The 11,799-nt window shown below is 38.1% G+C and overlaps 1 long non-coding RNA gene across 1 annotated transcript; it reads right to left on the reverse strand.

Annotated features, from left to right (window-relative positions):
* Window positions 1–10,212: 10,212 nt before the first annotated feature.
* Window positions 10,213–11,477, reverse strand: LOC135446899 (uncharacterized). Its single transcript, XR_010439928.1, has 3 exons — window positions 11,416–11,477; window positions 10,697–10,927; window positions 10,213–10,494 (listed from the first exon to the last, which is right to left on the reverse strand). It is a non-coding gene; the product is annotated as an uncharacterized LOC135446899 (long non-coding RNA).
* Between the last annotated feature and the right edge of the window lie 322 nt (window positions 11,478–11,799).

Consider the following 11,799-nt stretch of genomic DNA (forward strand, 5'->3'; position numbering starts at 1 on the left):
TGAGCAGTTGGCCAAAATTTCAGTATAATACAATTAAAAGCTCATGGTAAGGCCCATTATTTCTTTACTGTGTTATTTACAAAGAATGCCCTCAGTTCAAATTGGTCAATACATATTATTATGCCACACCAGTGCTTTCTGCAGGGGGAAAACAGAACAGTAAGGACACAAGATGATTCTCCTCCTTTCCCATATTCACCAATATTTCTAAACAGTCACAATAGCATTTTCTACTAACCATTTTCATTACTGAATAAATATTATTTACATAAGGAGAAGAATAACCAAACAAAGGAAGCAGCTTCCATGTTCAGAAACCCAAGCCTCCTGCAATCAGTATCCTGTCTTTCCTCACACTCCTCAGAACAATGAAACAAGATCTTCCATCTGTGTGCATGGCTTTCTGTTCCTTTCTCATTTTCAGCAGTAACAGCCCTGCTACAGCTCTTCCATTTCTCTAATGCATCTCCCTTCCAACCTATATCCTTTGCATTATTACTTCCAAGGTGATTTCACTCCTACCTTTACTAGGCAGTCATGTAAGTTCTAGAGTGGAAACTGTGTTGTTTCTCCATTGAACAGAATTAGGTTAACCCCTCCCTCTCTCTTATTATTCCGGCTCAAAATGACAAATATTGCTTACAGTCAAAATTTTAACAAGTTCTTCTGCTGTGACAACTTTTCTTTGTTGTGTGAATCACAGTGTATTGCACAGCTGACACAGCTCAGTTGCAGAGGTGCTGCTGGAAAAGCAATTCAGAGTACAGAGGAGTGGGAAAAAAAAGAAAAACTGTGACAGTAAAGGCACAATTTCCACAGGTAGCTAATTAGAATTTGTTGTTAATTACATTTTGCATGGTTAATTATTTTTAATATTCTAGTGAATCCTGTCCTTGTTAAAGCGTGCAGTAACGTTTTCCTCAGCTTCATTAAGCTCAGAAATTCAGCCTGGTATAACCTTCCTCATCCATACAGCCTCACTCACACAATGATAACCATGATAGTTTTCAGTCTTCCAGAAAAACACAGGCCCAGAAGCTTGCTTTCCAGGTTATGTCTTCCATTAGAGAAGAACAGTTGTTTTTCTTCCCCCAGGCCAGACCCAGTGTTTCTATCAGGGAGTCTCTTGCTTTACAGCCCAAACCAGTCTGATCAGATTTAATCCTACATGCCTAAACATATCAACAGAAATGAATTCTCTGTGGCTCTTCGTGTTATTTCTTTAAATTATCAATTCAAAATAATCACTCCATAAAATATTTGAGATGCATGCTGTTCTCTGACTTGCAAAGTAGCTTTGGAAATGCCAGCTTGAGTATGCCCACTAGACAGATCTTCATGAGTCTTTGGAAGCATACATTACACATCTGTAATAGATATCTGAATATCACACAGATATTCAGATATCTATTACAGATCTGTTGAAATTAAAAACATTTGACATACAGTAATGAATATGTCAGCAATTCAGATGGAAAAAAAACATTTATATATTCTGTATACTAAAAAATAGCATACTACATATACTAGAAAATAGCAACTTCCATAGGCTATAATTTTCAAATTAAATACAATTCTCAACTGAGACCCAAGAAGAAAATGCTTGCATTTAAAAGGCCTTTTCAATTACAAGAACATTCTGTATAAGGTTAGGTAATAATGCCATCTAAAGATTTATTACAGTGCTAAAGTATATTCATAAAACTGTTCACCTACAAACACTAGATTTGCAAACTGGTCAAGATGTAATTTAAAAATCCCCCCAAACAACAAGGAAATGCTAAGGGTGGTAAAAATCAACATGGTATTACACTGGAAATTGAAATCTATCATTGTTATACTAACCTATCTCTTGAGGGCAGAATTGTCCTAATACCATGGAAATACATTATCAGTATTCAAATACCAGTATTCAAATTTGCAAATTAACCCTTCAACAGGCAACGCTTCACAAATGATGGAGGGATGTTCAGTAGGCACTTTCAGCAGCAAAACCATTTTGAGTTTAAACACAAACATTGCAACTTTTTCCTAATTCATTAGGCAAAGCTAGGTCATTACAGAAAACTTAGCACCAAAATGAAAGTTATTTGCCAAAATGAGAAAAAGCATTAAATCTATTTGATCTCAAAAATAAAAAAGTCTCATGTCCTTTAGTTAGGGTGGGTGGCTGCAGCAGAAGGAAATTTTACTAGATAGAGATGAGAACAGTAACCTTTAGCCAATAATCAGTGCATAAGGAAAATCTCCCAATATATGAGAAGGAAGTGGGATGCTAATTTTACTTCTTCCCATTTAGAAGCTACTGAGTATTGTATTTCTCCTAATGCCTGGAAGGTGGCCAAAACTACTTTAGCTTTTATACATTGCTCAGTATATAGGGAAATCCTTTGTGAATGTTGATAGGGAACCTTTACTCATTTAAGCAGGAAAGGAAGTGGTATTTCTATAAAAGATTTGTTAACCTAGAGCCATATGGTATCCTCTCACACCAAAATGCTTCATAAGGAAAAAAGAACAGATTTACTTTAAAACAAGAAAATGTTAGGACCAGTTCATCTTTTGCCATGGATTGTCCTGGCTGCAGGATGTTGGGAGGGGCATCAGCAGTGGAATGGAAAGGTCAGGGGCAGGTGGGTCAAAACACAATTCTGGGTATAATGGCCAGGGTGGGGGAGGAGGGAAGAGAATAAAGACATGTTGTTATGTCTTTCCTTTAATATTGTAAATAAATCCAAGCCCAAAATAAATAACATCAGGCTACTTGTCTTAATGAATCAGGCAAGTGTCCACAGCTCTGTTTACAGAGAGGTGTAAAAACTGTTGTGGAGAATCTCTGCTGGGCTTCTCCAGCATGCCCTTTCATAACAAGAGTTTCTAGCAGCTCTTCTGTTTTACCAACCCCACATATTACAATTTCAGGAACTTGTTTTATCCTCAAGGGAGAAAGGCATGATATTTCAGATATGTTGATAATGTAAATTGCACCATAAAGTTTGGGGTTGGGATGCCAACAATGTTAGTGATCTAAAATTAAATGAGCTCAAACAGGAAGGAAAACAATCTACTGGGACAATGTGTGCTTCAGCTTGTTCCAGCACTAGGTCTTCTATGGATTTGTGTTACGTTGGCTGCAAGCACAATAAACTGTTGCAACCAACAGCATTTGCACCTGTTGTCTTTTCTGCTTTCAGTACAGAAGTATTTACACCACTGAACACTGCACAGGACCTGGGCCCATTATTTAATGCTTTCTTCAGAGCCATAGTTTTGCATGCCCTTTCAACCAGATCACAGATTTGTCCCTGACACATCATTTCAACATGCTAGTTTTTTGAAAAATCAGACTCAACATGCCAGTTATCAGTATTTTTGAAAAATCAAATTTCTACTATCTTTTCTGCCTTACTCATATTCCTTTGAAGAAAATTAGAGCCTGGCAAACTGCTGCTATGAATCTTCTCATCTGTATCAATTTCAAATTACTGCAGTATTTGCAGACAGTATGGAAGGCTTCAACAAACATTTATGAACACTTTGCTTTAAGGTTGACTGAATGCTCCTCTGTGATAGCCATGCTGTGGGAGGACTCCTGCTTTATCACAAAACTCAGAACCCTTCCTCTCCAGCTTCCCTGCCACTCACACAAATGACTCCCAGTAATTGTGTGTGCTTCTGGCTCTGTATACACATGCATTTCAAAACACCAAATACTCATCTTCCACCACCTGAAGAGTCTGATTCCTGCTCCTAATTCTTTCCAGAGGTACTCCATCTTTCACCATAATCCATTAAAGAGTGATTTTCAGTTTTTATCCTTTATCACTCATACAATAAACCCTTTCCATTACTGATGGCATTTTAAATTCTTTTCAGTTGCCTGATAATTCACTTTTCTCTTTGATACTATTATTTATTACTATAGCCCCAAGAGAACCTGAGAAAATCAAAACTGGCTTTGAAGGTAATCTACTGCATTTGAAAGCAAAGCCAAAAGGTAAATCTTGTTTTACAGCCTGTCACATTTATATTGAAATAGTTCTGATTCTGATATTAGTGATGTTTGTCAATATCTTATTAATTTACAATATGTCATAGGCAAAAAGATCACTTTACTTTTATGAGTTACTCAAACTGTGACCATCTTCCTTCCTGTTTTGAGGACAAACAGCTGAAATGCCATTTGAAATATGCAGTTGTATTTACTTCTTGTCTGAGAAATACAACTACAGACACAAAATTTGACCTGGAGTAAACCAGTCAGAACTGATTTACATGGGTCTAAACTAGATATAATTGCAGGTATGTCACTAAGATATGCATATAAAGTACAGAAATATCAGATATAATACTCCAGAAGCATATCATTTTATTATAATCAGTGACCATCAATTCTCCTCCCACATACACTGCCATAATGTACAGGTAGGATTGATTTTAGCTAGCATTATCCATTCTGAGACAGTCCTTTGCATTACTTCTAGTGTCAGTGACCAGGGATAGACACCTCAAGTGTAATTCATTCTACCCCAAAGTGAGATGGAGGAATTGCACTGAGTACAGGCATCTTTCTGCCCACTACACAAGAAAGAAAGAAAGACAGACAGTGAAGTGCAATCTGAAGCAAGATTGTAAGGCTGGAAGAATGGACATGTACAGATGGTGCTCAGAGTAAATTCTTGTCATGGTTCTTTCTGTGACATTTAAGAAAACATTGGAATATTTTTCTCTTTTTTTTTTTTAATTAAGAAGAGAGGTCACAGGACTTTCATCTCATTTCTAAAATCAATTCTGATAATAAGTTAAATGCAGTCACTCCAGTTATGTTAGTCCTGTTACATTACATTACAGCTGGCTTACTCCCAGGAAATTACAAACTAGATTTGGTTAGCAGTTCATGTGTTAACTGTAAAGTTCTCTATTCAGAAAATGCTAGATCAAAATTGTCATTACAGCTTCTCTTCGCTATCAGAATAAATTCTCTTTTTAGCAGAGAATTATGATGCCCAAATTTAAATCAAATTTATTAACCTTAGTCACCTCAACAAAAATGTCACTACAAACACAATGCTTCTTGTCATATTAACAAGCTATGATGATGTATTTCTCATGTACATAATAATTAGGAAAATAGTTTAATTTCAAAATATAAGATGACAATATATTTAACAAAACAGTTACTGAATCTACTTAGGAACTTGGTAAGGCAAAAACCATATCCTTTAATAGAATATCAAGATATTTTATGTTATTCTAAAGTTGGAAGAGATGCATAAAGATAATTCCAACTCCCTGCTTCTCACAAGATTACCTAACACTTAACCATATGACTTCTTGGACCCTGACATGGTTGGTGCCATCACCACTCCCCTGGGGAGCTGGGCATTCCAGTGGACAACCACCTGTGGTGAGCCTCCAGTGAAGAACATTTCCTGGTATCCATCCTAAACCTCCCCTGAGAGTGCTTCATTCCATTTCCTTGTGTGCTGTCACTGGTCACCAGAGAGGGTCATCACCCATCCCTCTGCTGCCCCAACGCCATCTCATTTCTGAGACCTGCAAGCCAACATAAGTTTCACTAGGAGATAATTTTTATTAAAGACTCCTCTACAGTGAGATTTTTCTCCAATGCTCCAGCCCTGAGGAAGAGCTCCAGAAACCTCTTTTTTAAAAATTATTTTAGAGTAGTAATTTAGGCTGTATTGCCTATTTTCATTGTTTACTAACTAGTTAATTAATAGTAATTTGCTTGTATCCTTCCTTTTGGGTACCAGATACAGGAGTTATTCAGAACACAGTCCAAAAGAAGTTCAGGCAGTTTCTCCACCATTTAATGCAGTTATGTCACAAGAACACTTCACTGAGTAGATGAGAGAGCACTCTGATATCATAGAGTGAACTGGAAACAAAATGGAGGAGCTAAAAGGGCCTCCCCATAAAAATATTATTGCACATCAACCCACTCATGCCATAATTTTTCACTTTTTACCAATTGTTCAGAATATTAGAGACAACGCTGAGGCAACATCCTCACTACTATGTCAATCCCTGCCGACAAGCAGAGTAATGTAGGAGATGCTGAAACATACATGGCTGTATGTATTCTGGAAGATTTTCCATATATTAAGAAATCAGTGTGAGTTTTAATTTTCTTCAACACTTTGGAAAACATAAGTTACGTCTGATTTTAGCAACTTTTGCTGTTCTGTGGAAGAGTCTCACAAAGTCTTAGCTGTAAATTATCTTCCCTGACAAAGTCCAGCAGGGGCAAAAGTAGACAATGCCTTTGTTCCTTATAAGATAAGCAACAAACAGATCTCCAACTCCTTTACATAACTGTCATAAGTTGCTTTGTGGGTGATGCTTTGAGTGGTCAGAACTACATAAGGACAGAAGTTTTGCATTTATGCAAACAGCTCTCATTTCAGTAACTCCTCTGCATGTAACAAAGGCTTGCTGGCTGCTGACTCTGGTCAAGTGGCATTGCAGTAGCAATGAGGATATCCAATATAGCTTTAATATTTCACTACTCTAATTCAAAAACTAAATCAGTCACAGTGCTTCTACAGCTGCTTGGATGTTTTGTAGCTTAATTATCACATAGACAGACAATTTTGATGGACTGACTTGAAGTGATGTTTTGCCTTACTTCACTGGTATGTAGTACCTGCTATTAAATCTATATGGCATTCTTGCTAACTTAGTTTAGCTGGAAAGAGCTACTACTGGGCTAAATTAAGTTTGAACCTTAAAGCATTAAAAAAGGTTTGGATGCACTAGAATTAGTGACATGTTAATTGCTACTGTCCATTTTGATGGACAATAGCTATTAACATGTCACTAATTCTAGTACATCCAAAATATTACTGCAACAAAGTAAAGAATGATAATAATGGGAAAAATGCAAAATAAATAACTCTGTAAATGAAAATTACTTTGCATGTATTAATTGAGCTTTCCTGTTCATCTTTTCAGAGTCTTGTTTCAATAGTGTGCTGGTGATACAGAGTAAATATGATTTTGCACTGTAAGACATTTTTGCCTGTTATGCAAATATTACATTCAAATTTAGCTCTCGGGAGCATCTCATGTATTTTCTTGACACATCCATCCTGGACATGAGAAGAAATGAAAAATGGTGTCCAGTTAGTCTTCTTTAACAACCCAACTGGTAACTAAAATAACAAACAATCCATTTGTTCACTGATCAGCACCTTTTGTAATGAAGGCATCTTGCAGAGACATCTTTAGTTAGAGTATTAATTATTTTAATACTAAAGATTGTAACCCTTGAGTAGTCCTGATTTTCCACAAGACTATTAGGAAGGCATACAGACCACACGAGTACTATTTTCATCACTATAATGTATAGATATTTGTTATGGACATTGATAAAAATGTATCAACCAATTTTTGTTGATTTTTGTATTTTGTTGAATTTTTTGCATTTGGCGCAATTCTGGACTAATATTTTATTCCCAGAGTTCCCCAATTTTGAACTATATTTTTGAAATATATGCAAAAGCCAATGCATTACCAGAGAGCACCAACAAGGCTAAGTACAGAAGAGATTGTACAGAAGAAAAAGTACTTTGATGAGATTTTATAGTCTCAAAAGTCATATCATTCAAACACTGCAAACGTTTTCTGTCCTACTGTGCTGCTATGTCATGGATAAGTCTGGAAAAATTTTATTGTTGCATCTTTTGATTAGAACCTCCCATAAATTACTTCGTTTGCTAAAAATATTCACCAGGGTTTACAGTATGCTGCACAAGCAGGTGAATGACCTCCAGAGTACTTTGCAAGAATACAACTACAAATTTCTGAGTGGCAGCAACCAAATAGCTGATGCTGAGACCACCTCTGGACTGCCAAAATTTTAAGCAAAGCCTATAATCTCAGTATGTAAAAAACATTGCAAGAAAAACCTCAGATTATCTCAATGAACTTGAAAATCCCTTCCTCTTTGGTTCTAGAACAGGTTTATTTGAGTTCAGAATCAATGTCTGGGAGAAGAGCCAGATATTTATGCAGCCGTTGCATTTGAAACTGTACAACAATTAGGTTTAACAGTTTTGCGTATTTTGGAACTCATCCACTTCACAATGGTGACATTGTAGAGATCAAGGACAGGAGAGGGTGGTTTTTACCCACCCTACCATTACTGGAGAGAAGAAACATTTTAGGAGCTGCAGCACTGGCTGCATGCCTTACAGATAAACAGATTTTTATTGCCAGTACTCTACCCTCATATTTAGAGGTGGAATTACACTGCATCAGTTTTTAAAAAATTGCACTGACTAAATATACATTGCAAAACATCTGTTAATTTCTAGAATACTTTGAATGAAACAAGGAAATTCCTTCTATAATTACCAAGGAATTACAGTCCTTATTATCAAGAAGGTAAGAGGTATGGTGACTAGAACCCTAGTAAGTGGTTAATAATTCAGTGTCTGCCTTTACAAGAGGCCTTCCACCTCTCCATGAAAAAAGAGCAGCTGAAGTGCTCACCTTGTGGTTTTTTATTAGAAAGGGTCACTGCATAAATTTCCTGGAGTTCAAGAATGGCCATTTTTGCCTCTCTGTCCAAGGCCTGTTTATACAATTTAAGGGAGGCTGGACTGGCCCAAGCCCTGGCTCAGAGACTGTGTCACATGCTGCACGTGAATGTGTCCAGAGCAAGGACCCAATGGCCTGGAGCATGGCCAGCAGGCTGAATAAATGTCACCTGAAAGCAGCCTGGGAGACACACTCTGGGGCTGAGTGCTCATTCACACAGGGGGAGAGGCTTGGGGGCAGTGACCTTCACCGCAGGATGGTCAGAAGGGAGAAATGCTTGCCAGCATTTCAGGCCAGGACACTGGGAGCAGAGATCAAGTGTCTCAGGTGCTCCAGCTCATGAGAGCAAAGCTACTGAAAACAGAGTGGGAGGGAACAACATGAAACAAGAAATGGCAATGAACTACAGACCGTAGAACAAGAAAAGTTCTAAGCAGAAAAGTCCAATGTTGCAGATTCTAAAACTACATCATTAAAACACTTCAGGGCAACTAAGGATCAGAAGGAGGCTGTGGCTGTAATTATTGTACTACCTACCCATTTGCAGAGGTGAACAAGAAAAAACTGGCAAGATACAAGGGTTCCTCTTCACTGAATATTTTCTGATCAATTCTCACAGTGTTACACTATTACCTTCCACGTCTTAAATGAGTCTAGCTTCTATGATTGTATCATGCATACAACTCTAAACCTTAATTTCAGAATTATCATCATCATCCAGTTCATTTTTTTCAACATAGCATTGATTGTAAAACTTTATGCTTTCAGGATCAAAAGCAATTGGCGTAAAATATGTACCCAGTCTAGATACGAAGCCATCTGGAACCAAAGATATATCAAGGGCTGAGTAGTATATCCTCCTCCATTTCCCAGGCGCTTGACTGCTTGGGCCCCAGGCTGTGCAGCAGTCCAGCCTTGACCCAGAACTGTAAGAAGCCTCATTGGTGGGACAATTCTTTTCTCTAGAGATGCTTTCAAGGTGACACTCCTGTCCTTGGTCTCTGCCTAAGCTACATGGCAGCTCTACCATGCCTAGTGTTTACCAGTCACCCAGACTCTGACTTGCTGTCTTGATTTCCAGGCTTGACCTCAGACTTAATTCATCATTTCAGTCTTGTACAGTGATCTGGGCTGTTGGATGAGCCTGCTTATCCTCACCCCTTATCACTGCCCCTACGTGCCCTGCTGCCATAGCTCTCTCCCTTCCTTTGCTGGGCAGCTCATGGTTGGACCAGATCTTCCATTACTTCCCTTGGGAGTTCTCTCCAGCAGGTCATCACCTCCACAAAACAAAATCAAAGAAATAAATCTTTTTAAACCACTAACTACTTATTCTTGCTGATTTTCCCACAGAACTGAAGAACATCAATGCCTCCTCACCATAAGGAAGGGATTACATGTTTTGATCAAATCACTGTTTGATTTTGCATAGGGATGTAAAAGAAGTTCTTGAAGTTGTTCAGTCTCAGACATTTCCTTTTATCTCTCAAATAATTTACAAGCCCTTTTCTACATCATTGGCTTTTCAACATGCTTATGAAACATTATGAGCAGAGCAGCATCTCCTATTTCTTTATGTTATATAGAGCACATCATACAGAGATCCTGTTCTGTGTCACATTGCCTATTTCTGGAAGTCCTCTTAGCTCTGCCATATCAAGATTGCAGATTCAGATGCTTGTTCACTGAGGTGCTCCATCCTACTCACAGCAAACTGCTTCTGACAATGCACTTACCCTTCCTCTTCTTTCTCAGCTCCCAGACCCTTCATTGCCTCTTTTTTGTTCTTGGGTCAAATTTGATGAAACCCCAATTATGCAATAGTGCAAGTTTCTCTGCCCCATGAGAGCAGGGCACTTGTGCTGTCCTTCTGTGTGGCAAATGGTCAGAACAGCAGTGTTGCTTTAAGGTGGTGAAGAATTGATGAGGCTGGTTGGGAAAACAAGCCTTGTCATAAATCTGGTTTGTTGAGAAGATAAAGAAGACTCTGATAAAGGTCAGAGGGCCCTACTGCTGCCTCAGTACATGGAGGAAGAGGATCAAAGTGTTTATTCTACCTCTTTTTTCAACTATAAATTTTGACCAAAAGTACCTGAGACCCTCATTAAGCTCCAGTAACATATTAACTTACCTCTTGAGATGCAAGTGAAAGAGAACATGGGATGTGTAGTGCACGGATGACCAAATAACACGTGATTGTCCTATCCTACTGGGAGGGACCAAAAATTATCCTATAAAAGGGGGGCTTCAGGCAGAAAGGGTTGAAGGGGAAAAACATCTTTGCCCAGTCAAGGTCAGTCAACAGACCATGTCTCTCCTCTTCTCTCAGAGGGAAGCCTTTGTATGAGCTTTGCATCTCCATCTGCATTGAAACACAACTGGGAATATTAATTTATAATATACATAGCATGATTATATAATATATAGCATGATTAGAGCTTACTAATCTTTCTATGGCAACACATATGAACACTGTAGTTGGTGCATTTACCACCCACAATCCTGAACTTGCTTGCTTGATGCTTCAATAAATTCACGAATCTGGAATGTTCCTAGTCCTTACTGAACTGATCAGACCTTCAGTAATACTATAGCAGTTTTTTCCCTGTAATTTGCCAAGCATCAATGCAAATCCAACACACCTAGTTATCCAAAAAGGGTAGATAAGTTGTCCTTAGGCCAAACAAACATTAACATCTTGTTCTTCCTATAATTTCCAAAGTGTTTCCTGGTGTATTTGTACAACCAATGCAGAGATTGTTTCAAATTACTTTGTGAGAATTGACTTAGTGTTGTCACTATATTACAAAGGCTTCATATTTTTGTCTCCTTATTGTAAGAGTTTCATACCTCCTTGATGTGTCTCATAGGCAGCTCCTCCAAGCACTGACTCTTCCTTGTCCTTGCAGCAGCCAACAGACTCCAGTTCCCCAACCAACCAATCCACTCTTTTATAACACTCTTCTTCTTACTAGCTACAGCTGTGGCCTGTTAAAGTCAGGCCTGTTCTTACTCTCTAATAATTGTCTCAGCTGCAACTCCGTAGGGGTAAGATTACTTTCTCTACTACCTTTATTTTACTTATATTCTATCCCCCTACAACTTAGACCTGCTAATTCCAGAACATTCATGGAAAGGTGATTCTGAAGGAATCATAATTCCACATCTTTTGACTACTGGAAGAAAAGATACCATGAGGTATCTGACCTCAGAGATACCATGAGTTCAGGGGAG

This window comes from Zonotrichia leucophrys, chromosome 1, assembly GCF_028769735.1.
Source record: "Zonotrichia leucophrys gambelii isolate GWCS_2022_RI chromosome 1, RI_Zleu_2.0, whole genome shotgun sequence".
Classification (NCBI taxonomy): Eukaryota; Metazoa; Chordata; class Aves; order Passeriformes; family Passerellidae; genus Zonotrichia; species Zonotrichia leucophrys.